Source organism: Rhinolophus sinicus, linkage group LG03, assembly GCF_036562045.2.
Source record: "Rhinolophus sinicus isolate RSC01 linkage group LG03, ASM3656204v1, whole genome shotgun sequence".
NCBI lineage: Eukaryota > Metazoa > Chordata > Mammalia > Chiroptera > Rhinolophidae > Rhinolophus > Rhinolophus sinicus.
Window position 1 is genome coordinate 26,911,908 of NC_133753.1, and position 17,050 is coordinate 26,928,957.

Below are 17,050 nucleotides of genomic sequence, written 5' to 3' on the forward strand. Positions count from 1 at the left end.
TCTTAGTGTTTACTCATAGCATTGTAATGAACATTAAATTAAACTATGCATGTAAGCCCTTAGCATAATGCCTGGCACAAAGTAAATGCACAATGAAAGCTAGCTTTTTTCTTTCCGAAAAATACTTTTTCCAAGAGCAGCTGCTTCTCTGGTAGCAGTTGATGTGAGAATAGACTGAGAAGTATGTCACCAACTGTTTCCATTACTGTTGCTTTGGAACAAACCACCCCAAACAAGAACCATTTCATTATGCTCATGGAAGCGTTGGGTCAAGAATTTGGAAAGGGCTCAGAAGGAATGACTTTTTTCTGCTTCTCAGTGTCTAGGGCCTCAGCTGGAAAGATTTGACAGCTCAGGGTGAGGCCAGAGATGGAGGCAGGAATCACCGGAAAGGCTCGTTCACTCACACATCTGCTACCTGGGCTGGGAAGACTTGAGGCCCGGACTACTGATGGGCGTGCCTACCTCTAACCCCTCCATGAGCGTGGCTGTCTCATGGCTCTTGACTTCTCACGTGGTGACTCATGGCTTCAAGCACAAGTGTCCAGTGAATAAGGCAGAAGCTGCATCAGCATTTCTGATCTGGCTTAGAAACATTACAGTGTCACTTCCACTGCATTCTATTAGTTAAAGTGAGTCTCAGGCCCACTCCGATTCAAATGGAGACCCATGTCTCAGTGGGAGGAGTGTCCAGGTCACACTGGGGAAAAGCATATACAATGGGAGACGTTGTTGTGCCATTTTGAAAATGCAGCCTGCCATGCCTGCCAAGGGAACTTGGGTGGCAGAGCATGGGGATACAGGTCCTGAGAGCCTGTGCCTTTAGCAGCACCCCATGCCCACATGCCAAGAAAGATGAATGACTTTTTGTTGACAAAATCATCGAACACCTGACGTGCCTCCTCTCTTTTGATTATTTTTATCCAGTTTGTAGCTGTGTGCTTCCGAGACACGACAGAGATCTGGCAGCTCTTCTCAGTCCACTTGAGCTGGTGTGGGGGGAATATTCATGGCAGGTGGGTTTTTGAGGAGGTGTACTTTCAGAAGGAAAGTAGCTGCAGAAAAGCTCTGCCTTGGCCTTTCTATTTCCTGCTGGTGACAGCTGTGTCTGGAGGAGCACAGGGCTAGAGTCCCAGCTGTGTTATCTGGGCTTAATTTGCACGAGATGGCAGTGGCTATAGGTACCCAAGTTGATGTCTTTTGAAACAGTCATATTTCAGGATGCGGGAGAGAACAAGGTGTCCTGCAGACACATGCTGGGAGGTTTGGCCAGGGAGACAGCACTGAGGTTTCTGTTTTAATCACAAGAAGCTTGGTTATAAGAAAACCTTTACTCGGCAGCATGAGAGAGGTAGGAAGGGGATACAGCATCCAAAGAAGAGATGAAAGTGAAGTTCCTCTGGAAAGCTAGGGTTGGTTAAAAGGGTCATTGAAAAATAGCTTGAAAAAGGCTGGTGCATTGTGCTATCCTTGCTTGAGACCAGCCGTTGTTAGTCTGTAAACGTTTTACTTCCCTATCATGTCCCCTTCTATGCTCCAGCCCAACAAGACAGCAGAAATCCACCCCTCATGCTGTTGAATCATGTGGCAAGCACATTATGAAGAAGGCTGGTCTACCCATCTGCATCTGATTTTCCCATATTCTCCATGGCACGTATTGACAAGATGGCTGGCCAGAGGTGGGAGTGGCCCGGAACCCTGGACACTCTCTGGGTTTGAGCCAAGGCCCCAGTTGCACAGTCCTGTTACCTGACTAGCCTGTCTGAACACCATGCCTAAGGCCCAGGGGCCTGTCTGAGCACTGGTTCATCTGCCAGTTCTGTCCCCTTTGGCCTCATTCTTAGTTGTGCCATTCCCTGCGCTCTCTGCTGCACGCCCATGGCCGACATCCTGACGCACAACCCATTGTCCCAGATGAGTGTAGGACTGAGCTTCTTTTGGCAACAGTGTCTGGTCTCAGCCCGTGAAGGCTGGAACTGTATGTGGTCCAGACAGTGGCGGTTAGTAATGTATGAGTTGGTGGCTACAACTGGAAACAGCGGAACCATGCTCCTAGGCGGTTGTGGAGTGGGTGGAGGGGGATGGGAAGCTTCAGTCCTGTTGGAAGGGAAGAGCGGGTGGGTGGATGTTGGCGCAGAAGTGGCGGGGGATGGGACCTCTAAAAGCCCCTGTACTCACAGAATGCTCGTAGTCAGAATGCTTCCGGTAAGATTGATGACATACAGGTACACAGCTGGAGAAGGTGGGTGATGTGAAGCCAGAAGGACTCATTAGCCACCCTGCTCCCTGTACATGTAATTACTTACTCCATCTCTTGGTCCCATCATCCCCATCTCCAGTACCTTAGTTGATTCTTTCCCACCTTACCCTGGACAATTGTATCACGTTATTGTGTCCTGGCTGCCGGTCTGTTGCCTTTTCAGTTCAATCTGTCTTACCACAGCCATGTTATTTTGGTAAAACACAAATCTGATCATGTCACTTCCCTGCTTAAATACTGCCTGTGACTGCAGAGGGGATTCCAAGACCCTGCGTGTGGCCTGTGGTCATCCAGTCCTGGTTCTTCCAGCTTCATCTTCTCCCTTTTCCCTTCATGAAGGTTCAGCTCCAGCTACAAGGAACTATTTCCTAGGTGTGTCAGGGTGTTTTTTCCCTTTGCCCTGGAACCACATTATTCCCCCTACTGAAAGTGTCCTGATTCTCTCCCTGTCCCTTCTTTACAGCTCTGAGGGCAGCTGTGTAGTCTGTGACCCATTTCTTCATCTCTCTCTTTCTCTCCTGTTTGCCTATGTAGGTGACTGCTGACCTTGTCCAGTAACCAAAGCATTTGGTATCTTTTACTGACCAAAGTCAGTAGATTCCCAGGCAGGGATGTTAGCAGGGCAGAGTCTTGATCTCTTGCGGTAAGAACCTGGATTCTTTCCTGGTGATAATTCTGATCCTGGATGTTGGTTATATTTTTAGAAGCTTCAGCTAACCCCAAGTCCCTTTCCACCCATGGTGGTGGTGTCACCTTCCCAAAGAGGAGGGTGGACACTGCAGTTAGTCAGGGTGGGGCTTTGTGGTCAGAGGACAAAGTCCAGCATCTCAAGAGTTGACTTGCTGGGGAGCATATGACCCTCTGTGAGGGGCTGATTTTTCTGCTTTTAGAATTCCACCCAATACACCCTGACCACTTTTAATAGCACCCGTCTGGTCTTATGGCGGAGACTTACTGACCCTGGGGTTGTGATGGAGCAAGGAGAATCTTCCTCTCCAAAATAACCTTTCTTTCCATATTTGAATGTGAAGAATGGTCCTTCCTGGGGCGAATGAGCAGTGAGTAATATTTCTCCCATGGTTGACTGCAGCTGTTGGTAAACAGTGGAGCTAACTGAGGTCCAGAGATTTGGGAGTTGACACTTGTTCTTCGCCTTTCTGATATATGAGGATCAGCCATTCTTACCACTCTCTGGAGGCTCTTTCTGCTGGTTTGGGGATGAATCACTGGGCAGGACACACATTATAGAACAGGACAAGGAGACGTGGGTAGTGACTTGGGTTGCATAGGGATGAGCACTGAAGATTTCCCTGTGAAAGTCAGAGATTGGTCAGTCAAGGGTATTTCCTAGTTCTTATAGCCTAGTGACTCAAAGGCTGATGAAAGAAGATTCTGTAAATTAGAGATCCCAGACTGAGAACAGTTCATTTTGGGCTTGATGAACAGCTCTATTGGGCCCACCTGCTACTGCTCAGCGCCAGATAACATACCTGTCATGAGGTTGGACGTCCAATGGTGATGGCAGAACTTGAAGATCCTAGGATTCCTCTACGTAATTAGTTCTTATCCTGACACATTTAAGTTTTCTCAGCTCTCCCACCAACCTTCTTACTGATGGTTTGCCTTGACGTACTTACTATGTACAGGGCTTAAAGATGATCAGTGGTATTGAACTTACAGGGTACGGCCTGTAAGACTCAAAGCAAAGCTCACAACTTCTAAAATGATGTCAGACGTGGGCTTAGGAGGGTTACACGTCCTGCCCATCAACACATGCGCTTCCCCACAAACCCTCAGCTGATGGACTGTCTCAGCCGTGGTGCTTTAGCCCACATTTGCCCTGAATTATGCCTGGTGAGGTGCTGCCCACCAGCAAGCTTTTGCCACCACACCTTGCCAGAGCTGTCCTAGTGTGAGTGTCTGAGCTTCCCAAATACTTAGTTTTCATTTCTAAAGCACTCCCCTTTAAAGGTAAAAGGTTGTTTCCCTTCCCTGGAAAGATGCAGAGCACTACTCAGGTGGTTTGGTTTCACTCAGAGACCCCTTGGGTTCTAGTGGAAAGGGCAGTGGGCTCAGAGGTAGAATTAGGTTTGACTCCTAGCTTTGGTGGCTTCTCTGCCAGTTCTCTTCTGTTCTCAACAGTTATCCCTCCTTGTCCTGGCCAGTGAGAAGTAGCCATCATCAACTTGACAGTGCTACGAGAGCACCATTCTTAGTGGTGACTCTTCATACGGGACATAGGATTAGGTGAGGTGCCTGCCCAATTAATTTATGGTATGAGTCCACCCCAAGGCAACAAATAAAATGAAGCTGTAGGGTGCACTGTGGCATAGGAGAGACCAGCATTGTAGAGATAGATGCACAAGGTCTTGTAGAGCTATAATTGCTAGACATTTGAATCGCAAGTGTAGGGGACAGCATGGTTTAATGGAAGGAGCGTAAGCATAGTAACCAGAGCGGGATCGAAATCTGGCTTCCTTTCTTCCTAGATATGGAAAAGTTACTCAACCTTTAAGCCCAGCTTTGACATCTATTAAATGAGGGTGCTACCCATCTTGCAGGTTGCCATGAGGACTGAATGAGGTAACATATGTGAAGTTCCTAGTATTGTGCCTGGGACAGAGTAGGTATGCAAGAAATGGTATTATTATTATTATTGTTGTTGTTATTATTAAATGATTTAATTTTTTATATTAACAAAAAATATATACTTATTTTAGATGACTTCAACAATATAGATGATTATAAAGAAAAACTTGTCACCTCAAGTTACCTGGAGAAAATTGTTAGCATTTAGGTGTATATCGTTCAGGTTTTTTTCCTATGTGATAGATAGACAGCATATTCTTAACAAAAATAAATATCGTCAGACTATGTATTTTTGTGTACTAATATTTTGTTTTCATAGTCACTTATATTATTAAATTGCCTGCTACATCTTTTTGATATGTATTTTTAAAGTAACACATGTATAGTGTCTAGTGTAAAAGCCAAAGTATGTAACAAAGCTTATAATAAAAACCGGAGGTCGTCTGCTCCAGCCTTTCTTACTCCCCGAATCTTCTCCTAGCCAGTGAGCTTCTTGAGGAGAGGTACTGGTTTAATTTATATTTGAACACCCCGAACTTAGCACGAAGCATGCAGGCCTTCTATACATGTAGCCTTTTTTTGAAAGATTTACGTCAACACTTATTATAGAATATGACATACTACTTTAAAAATATGCATCTGAAGCATGTTTCAAGTTGATTCATTTTATAGCACCTCGGGGAGGCCATCCAAATCTTCGGCTATATTGTACGGAAATTTTATTGACTGGAATGTTGCTTTTGGTTTAGGCTTTCAATTTTAATATGTCTCTTTCTGTTTTGCTATAACTAGATTTTGTATTTGTAGAATTGAACTTTGTATTAGTTAGGTTAGCTCTGAGAAACAGACACTCAAAGTAACAGTGTGGCTGAAATAAGAAGTCTGTTCCTCTTGTACGGAAAGTCTGGTGGGAGACAGTCCATGGTTGGCATGGCATCTCTGTTTCACATAGACTCCTTCCCATTCACAGCTGTGCCATCTTTTGGGTATGATCTTCTCCTCATAGTTTCAGATGGTAGCTAGACCTCCAGCTGTCACATTCCTGATCCAGGCAGCACAGTGTAGGAAGGGATGAGGAAAAAGGGCCGAAGACCCTGAGCTGGTGTCGTTTAAAACAGATTACAGAAAGCAGCTGCAGGGCCCTCCTTGGTCACCTAGTTGTATCTTGGAACAAGGAGACTGGGAAATGTAGTTAATGTGATACGTGGCCAGGTGCCCATCTTAAAATTGAGGGTTCTGTTACTCTAGGAGGGGGCAGAAAAACCACTGAAGGGCGACCAGCAGTCTGGGTCACAGATATCAGGCTCTTTTCCTATCATTAATCCGTTAGTCCTTCCACAGTGTGTTGCCAGGATTGCTAATGTAGCAATTCAATTCTGCTGTGTTTTCAATTTGTTTTCTCTTTCTCACAAATGCTGCTGACTCTGTATTTCTATTTTAACCCTTCCTTGGAGAGTCTCCCATCTACTCCTCTGGAGTCGGAGACTTTGAGACACCTGCTTGGATGTGAAATGAGGGCAGACAGGTAGATCCTTTCCTCATGGGCAGTAACCTGTTGTTTTCTGCATAATGGGCTATGGTCACTGAGCCCGGTGGTTCCCAGGGGTGGGCTGTAGACCCCTCGGGAGTGGGCTGCTGCAAGGTGTCTTTGAATCTAAACATGTTTGTAGAAAGCACAGATATTCGTATTTCTGTTTTTCAAATGTGTGTAGGTGCCGTTGTGTTGATAAAACACACATCCATTGAAAAGTGTTTCCTTATTAGGTGTTTAATATGGCATGGTGGTCTGGGGCCCAGACTGTGATTTCATTCCGACCTGGTTTATATCCTGGCGCTGTGGACCAACCTCTCTGAATTTCAGTTTCCACATCTGAAATTGCCTTCCAGAATTGTTGAGACGATGAAATAAGATTTGGACAAATCGCTTAGTCCAGGGCACAGCACACATTAAAGCCCTCATAAACATTTGCTCTGGTTGTTGTTTTCTTCTTAATTGACACACATTAAAAGTACATCTGCCATCATAAGAGCATTTTTTAAGGCCTAAAGGACTTATTTTAAAAGGTTAGGAGTCATCACTGTAGCTTCCTTGGTGATTCAGATGTAGCCAGCCCTCAAACAGATATTTGAGGACACTGCCTTAACTGATTCAATCAGACACCTTTTGGAGTGATTTGTGTCCATTCATTCATTCAAGACAGATATTTATTGAGCACCTATGATGCCTCTTCACGTTACAGGCATAGAAAGGGAGGCCATTGTATCCGCCTTTGCTCTAGCTCTGGGTCACAGGAGAAGGTCACTGTGCTGAGTGTTCCCTGGCTTTGCAAGGACTGCTTTGCACACATTCAGTGGTTTCCTTTTCTGTGCCAAAAGCAGGGGGATCATAAGTCCCCGAGGACCCAGTGCTCTCCACGTGTCTCTAGTTCTTCTGATGGGGACTTCTCGCTGCCTGTGCCTGAGTGTTTGTCAAGAAGCAAAGCTTCGCTGGTTGTGCCAATGGGACTCGGAGCATCTCTGCTGACATTGCTGAACCCGGCTGGGGCCTTAGCTGCTGCTGGCATCTCCCTGCCGTGTCCAGGCAGCACCACACCTCTGCTGAGGCAGACAGTCGGGGAGTCGAGGTGGTGAATCATTTGCCTGGGTAAGCAAGTCTGACCTCTCTTGGCCTTGCCTGGAGGGACAGAGTGGGTGAGGGCAGGGGCCAGGAGAGGCTGGGGGATGTATGCTGGCCTTGCTCTCACAGCATGGTTGTAGTCCATGAGTCAGGCTCTTCCATGGGGCTCCTGCTGAGTCAGCACAGCAGGGAGCCTGCTGTGTATGAGCCGCTGGCCTATTGGCACTCCTCTGGGCTGCTGGGTAGGGCTGGAGCCCAAGATCTTCTTCCTTCCTCCACTGGAGACAACGTGCTGTGGGAAGCGAATATCTCCAGTGCTGAGTCAGGTATCCAAAGGCCTGGCCGTCTGTGGAGCTTATCTCTGGGGTAGAATCCTCTTGCCTGACTTCTCTTTGCCCTTGGGTTTAGCTGTTCTTAAGCTCAAATGGATGGTAGAGCTTGGCTGGGCCCAGGAAAGACTGACACTACTTTCAGGGAACTACAGACTCAGAGAATGTCAGCGATGGAGGAATGGGGCCCTGGTAAAAGGTCATACAGTGGAAGAGCTAGATCCAGACATTCTGGGTCTTCATCTGTTGCTCTTTTCTTTCTACCTTGCTGCAGCTCAGAGATTATTTTTGTGAAAGTGGTAGAAGATGATGTGACAAATATCTGGTGGCTGATCTGAGCTTTGGCAGGAACAAGCAGGAATACAGATTTTGCATACTAGGAGAGATTGGAAGAACCAAGCCAAGGAAAGCAGGAAGCCCTTGCAGAAAACCTCTGGGTACAGATTGTACCCGTTTCCTTCACCCTATTCAAGAAAACAAAACTGAAGGCAGGGTTCCAGGCTAAGATGGCAGATTGAACACGTACAAATACTACATCTGCCTGTGTTCTCGCTTGGAACCTAGCTAGAACCACAGTAACTCACAAGGCCAACAGGAGAGGAGACAACAGCAATAAAGTTTTGGAAGCTGGAAAACAGGTGGATGGATGATTTGTAACTGACTTAGGACATTTGAGAAAGATAATTTTAAGCTGACAATGAGGAAAGCAAAGAACAAATCCCTTTATATCACAGACTCCTAACATGTCTAGGAACTGACAGGACCAAGCATCTCAGGAACGGGGGTGAAAGGGAGGACTAAAATAAGATTGGGTCGCAGTTGTGTGAAACTCATTTGGATCCCATGGACCACTTCCCCTTCTACTCCATGCAGTCATTTGACTGCCTTTCCTTTTGGAGGGTGAAACAGTTTCTGGACTGCAGGACTCTAAGCACATGGAGGGTATGGGTACTTTATTTTTTAGAAGGGGGGAGATGAAGTCACTGTTTGTTACTGAAGCCTGCATTCTGAGACCACCTCGCCCTCCTCATGCCTGGCAACCAGACCTTTATTTTCCTAGCAGTTTGGAAGATTACTGACTAGCTCAAGAGAAATGGCCTCAGATATTCTTGTCTAGACTTACCTGGATATCCCTACAGCAAAGCTCAGAGCTGATGTTTCTCCTATGTGCTTAGAGATTCTACTCAGCTTTTGATACCCCCCAACTTAGTATTATGGAAAAAAAAAAACACAAGTAAGGGAAATTGGCATCATGAACCCCCATGTACTCAGTTTCAACAGTGACCAACTCGGAGCTTATCTTGTTTCTTCTGTCACCCCACTTACTGCCTACCCTTGATTATTTTGAAGGAAATCTGCTATATATATATATGTATGTATATATATATATATATATATATATATATATATATATATATATATACATACATATATATATATATATATATATACACACACACACACACACACACATACACATGTATATACATATATATGTAATTTTTTTGGGTAAATATATCAGTATGTACCTTTGAAACACAAGGGCTTCCTTTTTAAAACCTAAGCACAATTTGGTTCTTAATCATGAACAGACAATCAAGGATTACTATCATTCTGAGCAGAAGTACATTAGAGACCAAAGGACAAATAGAAAAAGCAGCTGAAACAAACTACATTGGGAGAAAACAAAGAAATAAAAAAGAACCATCAGTAATACACTTGGGTGAAAGAAAAGATTTTGTACCCACACTAGAAAAACAGCTTTTACACAGCTATGTTTGTGTTTGCCATTCAATTAAAAAAAAAATCAATGAACAAAAAAGAGCTCTCTTAGAAATTAAAACCATGATAGGGAAATGACAAACTCAAGGGAACGGTTAGAGGTAAAATGATGATGTCTCAGAAAGAAGAGCAAAAAGAAAAAATGATGGAAAAAATAGAAGAGAAAGGATAAGAAAATTGGAGTACCAGTCTAGAAAGACCAATATCTGAATAGAGTTTCTAAAGAAAGAGAAAACTGAGAAATATAGGAGAGGAAATTAACATTAAAATACTTCAAGAAAATTCCCTGTAACTGAAAGACATGAGTGTTCAGATTTGAAAGTATTCACCAAGTTTCTACCCAAGGTGCATCCCTCTGAGATTTCAGAATACTGGGGTTTAAGAAGAGACTAGAAATTTCCTGTAAGAAAAAGACGTCATATACAGAGCATCAGGAAGCAAAAAGGCTTGGGGCTTAATAGCCACGTTGGAAGCAAGAAAATAGTGCATGATGCTTTTCAAAATTATGAAGGAAAATCTCCAATCATTTTTATACCACCTATGGGGATAGAAGATAAACATCTTCTAACAACAACAACAAAATGCATTCCATACATTCTTTGTAAGGAGCTACCAGAGAACACACCATCAAAACAAGAGAAGAAACCAGCAAAAAAAAGGTGGGGTACAGGACATGGGAAATAACATAGGAGACAGATGTAGGGAAACCCCTGAGGACCATAAAGGAAGATCTCAGGAGAACGACTGTGCACGAGACATAGAGGATGAGCAGTTTGGCTGCGACAATGTGACTTAGGGCTGTCACCACCGACTCACCTATGCCAGTGTTCTAGCCATTCCACCAGAGGACTGACTACCTGGGGGAGCCTGGTCCGGATTCTCATCTGCACTTGGCTGTCTTGTTCATGTGCTGGTGAGGCTCCTGCTCACCCCTCCTTGCTCTGCTAACTGGATAGACAGAGTGTTTTCTGTACCCAACCCTGAGAACCAGAGGCAGGCCAAAGTGAATTTAGAAATAGAAAATCAGAGCAGCTCACTCCGCCAACCATATTCCTGATGGTGTCCGGTATCTGCACCTCCCCCCCGCCTCCACTGCCAGGTGTCCCCACTGTGGCTACCTACCCAATTTTTTAGGGCTCATTTATGATTTTGCTTACCGCCTTTCCAAGGAAGGACTCTTGGCAATTCTCTGGGAACATGACCAACACTTTGTTTAGCTATTCCCTTCTGGGAGGCCTCATCTTGCAAAGGAAATATTTTTACTGTTATACAGTATTTTGGGTAGAATTATGTCCCCCTTCAAAAGATGTATTGATGTCCTAACCAGTGAATGTGATCTTATTTGGAAATTGGGTCTTTGTAGTTATAATCAAGTGAAGATGAGGCCGTGCTGGATGAGGACTGGCCCTAATACAATGACTGGTGCCTTTATAAGAAGACAGAAATTTGGATACAGAAACACAGAGATGAGAATGCCATGTGAAGAGACAGAGATGCACACACAGAGGGCAGAGGGCCAAAGGGAGATTGGAGTTTCGTGGCCTTCCCTAAGCCAAGGAACGCCAAGCATTGTAGGCAGCCCCCAGAAGCTAGAAGAGGCAAGGATTCTTCTCTAGAGCTGTGGAGGAGCATGGGCCTGCCCACACCTTGATTTTGGACTGGAATTCTAGCCTCCAGAACTGTGAGACAAGAAATTTGTTGTTTTAAACCACCAAATTTGTGTTGATTTCTTAAGGCAGCCCTAGGAAACTAGTACACACAGCTACATTTGTGCTGGTCTCGCTCACTGTTGCAAAACTCAGCAGCATCTTATTTAGGGATGTATATGTAGGTGGTAAAATTACAAAGAGAAGTAAAGGAATGAATAACAGAAATCAAGATTGTGCGATGTCTAGGGAGAGGGAAGGCATGTGACAGGGAGGGACACACAGAGCTTCTAAGGGACTGGATTTTCATCTTATTTTCTTTAAACCATACATACATGTTTTATACACTCTTCTATGTGTATATACATTTGAACATAAGCTTGAAAAAAAGACTAAACCAAGCAAAACACAACTCTCAAAACAGAGTTAGACTAGTTGCTTAACCTAGAAGAAGTGATGGGAATCATTTGAGTTAAATGAAGGCCTGCAGATGGGAGCCTTTGCTCCAAGGTGAGCATTTAGCAAATCATAGCCCCTTGTGCTAACGGAGATGAATAATAAATAAGAAGTCTCCAAAAGATAAATCATCATTTACCATCAAGACATACGGAACAGTCTCTATAGTCTCTCCAAGTACTGAAAGCCTGGCCTCCAGCCAAATGACGTGATCATTTCTCTCTCTGATATCCTAGCAGGAGATGGTGGTCTGTGTTAAATACCATTCAATTCCATAGAAAGTCATTCAACCGCTCTAGATTCATGGAGGATCGGGTTCACGTTAGTGCTAGTTTGCCTTGATTCTTCTCTAACACTAGTAATCTTTTCTAACCGAGAAAGCAGGCCTTGGGCTCAGAACTTTGGCCAGTAGTGGGATCTAATGAAACGGAATAAGTTATTTTCGGTGTATTTATTTGTACAGGTTACCTAATATTAGAATATTTCTTTTTTCCATTTAAAGTGATGAAATTAAATTTCTTCTTTAATTTTTTAAAAATTCAATTTAAAGAAAAATATTAAGTAAATGGTATATAGGCAGTGTCCTGATCTGGAAATAATCAAGAATAATGGCTTTCAGTCACTGAGGTTAGGACAACTGTAACTACCGTACTGATTGTAGTGAAACCTGGGTCCTTGTTCATGCACACGTGGTCTTTGACCATGTATTCAGTCTTGCCATGTATCTTTCTGTATAGCTTGTGGAAGGTCCTTGAGGGCACAGTCACCAGCTTACCTTTACTTGTGTTCCCCTACCTCACCTGGCACTGGCTGGATGTGTTAGTCACTAGTGAACCCTGGCTGAGATGTTGGTCTTTCTCCAGAGTCGTCATCCTGCCTGGTACACACTTGGCTCCCCTTAGTTCCTTAGTGATCAGTAATATTGGGAAGGTGCTCCCCAATACCTGGCAACAATAGGACGGAGAAATGAACAGTCTGAGAATGATGCACAGATAGCCCTTCAGTCACATAAGGGACCAGTGAGGGCTCAGTTCTTTCAAAGAGCCCAGCCCTGTGCTTGGCTCCTGGAGTGGAGATGGTGTGGGTTCCAGAAGAAAGAGAATGAGGTTTTTTTGCCCTCTAGGAGTCATATTCCATCACATTCTGGGGGAAATGATGAGACACATGAGTGCAGTAGTAGAAATGATTAAAAGAAGTAAATTGTGTTAAATCGCGTGGTATTGGTTTTGGGTGCTGAAGGAATCGTTCAGGAGAAGGGACAGCAGTGAAGACTAGCTAATCAAAGACAGGTTAGGGACCAGGCAGAAATTGAGATAAGCCTTAAAGATCAGTGGGGTTCCTTTCTGTCCTCTGATGGCACAGCACTTGAAGAAAGATCTGGGTTTGGATCCCATCTCCATCCCTCACTAACGTAAGCTTTTGGTGTCTGTTTCAGCATAGGTAAAATGCAGAAAATAATTGCTCCTACTTCATAGACTTGATTTAAGGATTAACTAAGGTGATGTATGTGAACTTCTTTACATGCGTCATGTAAGAGCATCGTGTCACTGCATAGTAAGTGATTGATAATGGGTAGCTATCATTATTTCATCAACCATTTTATTTATTGATACAGCAAAAATTTATTGCATGGTTATTATGTGTCAGGGACTGCCGGGCTTCCCACATCAATACCTTGAGTGCTGAGTCCTATGGTTTCCACTTACGTGCAAGACACTTAATCATAACAGTAATAATAATAACTGTAGTGTCCTGAGTACCTATTTATGTGTCAGGCGCTCTGCTAGGTGCTTCATTATTGTCTCGCCTGTAATCTTTATCTCCGTTTTATAGAAGCAGGAATAGAGGGGCAGAGCATATGAAACTTGTGCAGGGTCACAGGGAGAGTGTCGAGCCTGGGATTTAAATTGTCTGTTGTTTTTCCTTTTCCATACTGACTCTTATTACTGTCAGTCTAAACCCATTATGTCCCAAGCTGATCTTGGCTTCCTCGAATGGGCTTTGTGTCTTCTCACCCAAGGTCACCACCATTCTACTTGTCAGCCACGTCTGAAAGGCTGAAGACCTATCTCTTCTCCATCAAGTCCCTTTATATAATTAATCACTAGGTTTTTTAGTTCAAATGCATCTTTTCCCCTCTGCTCCCTTACCCTGGCCAGGGCCCACTGACTTGGGCCTGGACTTGTTACAGCATTTGTTCCACTGCCCCATCACATGAGAGGTGAGGTTTCCACAGTACATTTTCATGGAATTCACCAGATTTTGATAAAATATTCTTAAATTTTCCAAGAAGGAAAGCACAATAATTTGTTATTTCTGCAGCTGTTTGTCAGTGGTAGAAGCTTGGAGTGGGCTCACCACAGTGATACAGATAAGTAAGCTTCCGTGAGTATAACCTTTCTCTCCCACCCAGGAAAGTGTGTTGGGAGAGAATTGTGTTGCACTCTGTTTTAAAAAGTAAATCTTTTCTCTGTAACAAATGGTATTGGGACAGCTGGATATCCAAATGCAGAAAAATGAAATTGGATGCCTTTTTCATACAATATACAAAAATTAACCAAGGATGGATGAATGACTTACATTTGAGTATAACAGCTGAAATCATACAACTCTTAGAAGAAAACATAGAGGTAAATATAAATCTTCATGAACTTGGATTTGCTAATGGATTCTTTGATAGTATGCCAAAACCATGAGCAATACAAGAAAAAAATAGATAAAGTGGACTTCATCTCAATTAAAAACTTGTGCATCAAAGGACATTATCAAGTAAGTGAAAAGATAGCCCACAGAAAGGAAAAAATATCTGTACATCATCTATTTGATAAGGGTCTAGTATCCAGAATATATAAAGAACTCTTATAACTCAAAACAAAAAGACAAACAACAAATAGACATTTCTCCAAAGAAGACACACAAATGACCAACAAGGGCATGAAAAGATGCTCAGCGTCATTAATCACTAGGGAAGTGGAAGTCAAAATCACAATGAGATACCATTTCATATCCACTAGATGGCTACCCCAAAAAAAGAAAAGAAAAAGGAAAATAAGTATGGTAAAGATTGGAGAAAATGGAACCCTTATATATTGCTGATGGGAATGTAAAATAGTTCAACTCCTGTGGAAAACAGTTTGGCTATTCCTCAAAAAGTTAAACATTGGATCACCATATAACCTCATAATTCCATTCCTAGGTATACACCCCAAAGAATTGAAAACAGGTACTCAAAATATGTAGACACATGTTCATAGCCGCACTATTCACAATAACCAAAAGATGGAAACAACCCAAATGTCTTATGAATGGACAGATGGATAAACAAATTGTTGCGTATACATATAATGGAACATTATTCATCTATAAAAAGGAATGAAATATTGATGCAAGCTATAATGTGAATGAACGTTGAAAACGTGCTAAGTGCAATAACGAGATGTGTCACATATTATGTAATTCCATTTATATGAAATATCCAGAATAGGAAAATCCACAGATAGAAAGGTGATTGGTAGTTGCCAGGGCCTGGGAGGAGGGCAAAATGGGGAATGACTGCTTAATGGGTGTGGGGTTTCCTTATAAGGGTGATGAAAATATTTTGGAACAAGGCAGAGGTGGTTGTTGTACAACACATTATGACTGTACTAAATGCCACCGTATTGTTCACTTTAAAATGGTTAGTTTTATGTTATGTGAATTTTATCTCAATTAAAAAAACTACAAGAAAAGTAAAGCTTTCACAAACTTAATTACCATAATTATTAATAGTAATAAGTGCTTAGTTGATACCACTATGTCAGGACACCATTATTGAGAATCATTGGCTGTAGCCATCTGCCAGGATTACTAGCTGGCTTCTGATTACAACCTTTCCTCTTGGCTGAGTACAGCACCCCAGGCCAGAGATTTCTAACTCTGATGCCTTCAGGGGCCCAGCCTATTGGGATAAATGTTTGAGGTCACCTGGTGTAAGGCAGCAGAGGGTAGTTAGTGGGGATTAGGTGGGACTGGGCTGGACCTGCACAATATAAAGGCAATCAGATTCAGCCAGACTGACCTTGGACTTATTCTTGCCCCATCTCCATCATTCCGCCATCCCCTGACAGACTAGTCTATTTTAAAAATCATCTTCAATTTGTCATTCAGTTGCTAAACTATTTTTTTATAACAGAATGTAAACTTCTGTGCTTCCCCTTCCGGCAGAGAACCTGAGGAAGCTCAGCTGGTTCCCTACGTACCATGAAACTTTTATCCTCCTGCCCATTGTACCCTGTCTCAGCCACCCTGAAGTTTGGGGTAACTGGACTGAACCCAACTGGTTCTGTAGGCTATTACCATGTTTCCCCTGAATCTTTGGTTTAAGGACGGCTCAGAGAGAAATGGTAGCAGCTGATGGCGCCCTCTGTAGAGGGAATGGTGGGCTTCTTTAGTGTCTCTTTCCTTTAGTGTCAACAACCTGAGTGCATATTTGTCCATTGTCTCTGCTTGAGAAGAGGAGAGAGACATAGAAGAATCTGGAAAGATTTTTGTTATTAGATGAGATAGAGAAAGTTTGTTTGTTTGTTTGTTTGTTTGTTTTTAATCCACCCAAACGTCAGAGGCCTGGACCCATCCAGGATGCTGGAGGCTGGGAGTCGGGAGGGGTGTGTCAGGGGGGTGTGATATGGGGGAAGGAGACTTAGTTCATTAGATCTAGGGAGTGGCTGGCACTGTTTTCTTTTGTGCCTCCAGCTCTGTAGCTGTTTGTAATCCCTCTTTACTGATTATTTTCTGAGAAGCACGTAGGACATAGAGATCTTTGACCCACGTCCTTCAAAATGGTAACAATTCAGTGGACATTTGCTGGTGGGGGGTGGACAGGAAAAGTACAGTTGTGTGACTTGAGGGACCTGCCTAAGGCCTGTGCCCTAACCCCCTCCCCTGCTTTCTGAATGGCAGAAAGAATCTTGCTTTCTTTCCTGAAATCCCGTGTACAGAACTCTGAATTCCAGGTGGTTCAGTATCTGGCCCATAAGAGGTTGTGCTTGTACAGCGCCTTCAGAACCATCCCACTTTTGAAAATGGAGGCTTGGCTTCCACAGATTCAAGGAGCTCACTGGCTACCCACATAGGCACAGTTCCTTGGCATAGCTTACAGGACTTTAGTCAATTAGCTTTTTTGCTCTTTTTGGGGAGATTGGCTCCCACAAGGGCACACTTATCGCTGGAACCATCCTATAGGTGAGGTGATTTTCTCAGCTGCTGTCCTAGGAAAGCCAAAATGGTTCCCACATTTCGGTGCTTTGATGTTAGAAATTGGGAGACAGGGCCCAGAGTATAACTAGTTCAGTGTACTAGTTCCTCCTTCCTGGACCATGTTCACAGAGAACAT

General features: G+C 43.5%; 1 protein-coding gene across 2 annotated transcripts in view; it reads left to right on the top strand.

Moving 5' to 3' along the window:
- MAP3K9 (mitogen-activated protein kinase kinase kinase 9) overlaps positions 1-17,050 on the top strand; it is a 74,581-nt gene that overhangs the window by 24,223 nt on the left and 33,308 nt on the right. The gene's annotated exons all lie outside the window — the stretch shown is intronic.